Source organism: Bombina bombina, chromosome 2, assembly GCF_027579735.1.
Source record: "Bombina bombina isolate aBomBom1 chromosome 2, aBomBom1.pri, whole genome shotgun sequence".
In the NCBI taxonomy this organism is placed as follows: Eukaryota; Metazoa; Chordata; class Amphibia; order Anura; family Bombinatoridae; genus Bombina; species Bombina bombina.
This window is the reverse complement of record NC_069500.1, coordinates 835424532-835427354: the sequence shown is the minus strand read 5'-3', so window position 1 is coordinate 835427354 and position 2823 is coordinate 835424532.

The following is a 2823-nucleotide window of genomic DNA, read 5'->3' as shown; positions in this document are numbered from 1 at the left end:
AATTATTTACTATATTCTAACTCCCACCTCCCCCCCCACCACCCTCCACAAAAAAGTCTCCCAATCTGGGAGAATTCACTACGCGGTTTATCTTACCCATACCGCATCATAAATATTATACCATACCTACATATCATATCATATTAGGTTAGCAGAGGAATGGCGCCTCTACTATATCTATTGTTTGACAAACTAATTGCCATCATATTCTAAGTCACCATGCGTTATATATTGCGCCATACCTTTATATTCTACTATGTTCTTTAAATATTTAATTGGTGGCCTTTTTGTTGCTATTTGTTGCTTACCATGTTTGTTTATATATATGCCGATTACTGCATTATACCTACATATCTTACTGCATTTTTTAACTCTAGAAAGGACCCCACCAGTGTCAATATTACCTAATAGCATAAGTGTTCATTTACTCTATTTTTATAGGTTTGTTTGCATTTCCCACTTTCTTCTCCTATTGTAAGTATAGAAGGTGCCTTAGTATTAAGTGAGGAAATTCATCTTGTCCAGAATATGAAAAAAAAATAAACAGAGGTTCCAGTCTTTTGTATAACGCTGCCCTTGATAGGAATGTAATATGTCTTTATGTACGCAGAAACATTGTGCTGTATCATACATGTCTGATTCCGGATATGTTATTTTTCATAAGCTGTATTATGTTTGCACAACCTCAATAAAAATCTATTTACAATTAAATAGACATGAAAACAATTTTTAAAGGTTACACGATAATGTTCGACATTGCAGTTTAAAATACATTGTAACAATAAAAGAAAATCTTTGGATTATTGTGTTTCATGATATTGATTGGTTTCTGTGATGTGATGTCCAAACTGTTTCCCTAATCTCAAACAAAAGGACCATTACAATTATCCATGATGGCATATTACTGTTTGAATGCCAATAACACAGCTTAAAGGGACAGTCAGAACATTATTGTTTACAAAGAAAACGCATTACGCATTATAAAGTTTGAAACAAAAACATGGAGAAATACGTGTGACTTATGTGCTTACCCTTGTATCTATGCCTATGAAAACTGACCACTTATTTGTTATTCTGACATAACAACATTTTAGACAATCAATGATCAATCCAGGGTAAATATGCTGTATGAGCTCAAGGTTTTCTATATCAAAATGCTATCAAAATGCCCTCTAGTGGCCAGTATGCATTCTGATTACATGCACTCTTCAAGCTCTAAGAAATGAGCACACGAACCTCATAGGTTTAGCTAGCAAATAAGAATAACCAGAGAACTATGATACATTGGTGAGAAACATTTGCTATAATTTTTATTTTTTTTAATTTTTAAAACAAGCTTTATTGAAACATATGCAGAGAAAAGTTACAGTAAAGTCACAAAATATAAAACTGATTACCGTTAGCAAACGGAATGAGCATAAAGGATTATTTTTCAACAGTCCGTGACCGAGGTCAGGTACAGGAAGCAAAGTCTGCATAGTGTGCGCTTCTGAAGGGTCAAGGGACCTCCCATAAAAAAGGGATCCCAAGGTCTCCAAATATGTAGATAGCCTGTAGGCTTTTTTTTTTTTTTAAGAACATTTACAGATAGTTTACAAACTTGTAGATATAGCATATTATCAAAAGATTAATCATAGAAAAGAAAGAAATAAAGAGTCAGAGAGAAAAAGAAAATAATAGTGGGGGGGAGGGGGGAGGGTACATCCACGAGAATGGGGGGGTGAAGAGAGGGCACAATGAGGGATAAAAAAAAAAGGGGGGGGGAAGGGGAGAGGGATGGAATGGCACTGCCGGATGACACACTACAGGGGGGTTTCCCTCCAGGCCGCCATAATCATGTCATGAGAAGCCAGATGGTTAGTTTTAAAATAATGTAGTCTCTCCAAATTTAATAGGTCCTCTACTGAGGAGAACCACTTGTCAAGGGAGGGGACCTGTGTAGACTTCCATTTCCTGGGAATCAATCTTTTAGCCCCTGTGATCATGATCAGGAGGAGGGTCATAGTGAACACATCTTTGGTTTTGGGAAGGCGAAGCAAAAGCAGAGTCTCAGGGGAGTCCGGAATAGAAATTCGGGCCCTGCAAGACATAATCTCAATGACAGCCGTCCAGAACCCCCTTAGCAAGGGGCAAGACCACCAAATGTGGAGCAGTGAGCCCTGCTCGCCGCAACCTCTCCAACACAGGGGGCTGGCTGATGGAAAGTACCTGTGCAGTCTATCTGGGGTATGATACCATCTGGTTAGGAGCTTCAAATGAATCTCCTGGACAGCTGCTGAGACAGAGGAGCGCCTGGTGAGAGCAAATGAGCGTGACCAGTCCTCCGCATCATAAGTGTTGTTAAGGTCTTTGGCCCAAGTTATAGTGTAGGAGGGGAGTTGTGTGTCGGGTGGCAATAATAACAGTTTATATATCTTTGAGATTAGTCATTTGGGGAGTGTCAAAAGGGTGCAGAGGGTCTCGAAAGGTGTAAGGTCTCTCATGAACTTGTCCCTATGTTTGTGATGAGTGAGAAAGTGCGAAAGTTGGTGATAACAGAGCCAGGACGAGAACAAGGCTCTGTACTGCTCAGACATGTCGGATTGGGAGCGAAGTCTGCCTGCATGCAATGCGTGGTGTAACGTGCCCTCTCGGAGACTGTAATATGTACTCATGCGGGTCCCTAAGACATAATATGGGATACTGGGGTTCTCTATTATTGGGAGCAACGGGGAGTATGTCGAGGAAATGTGGGTGGAGGTGGCTAATAATCTGTCCCATTCGTGAAGTATAGAGGAGGTAAGATGGTATTTCTGTGTCAAGTCAGGACGTCCAGAAGGAGGA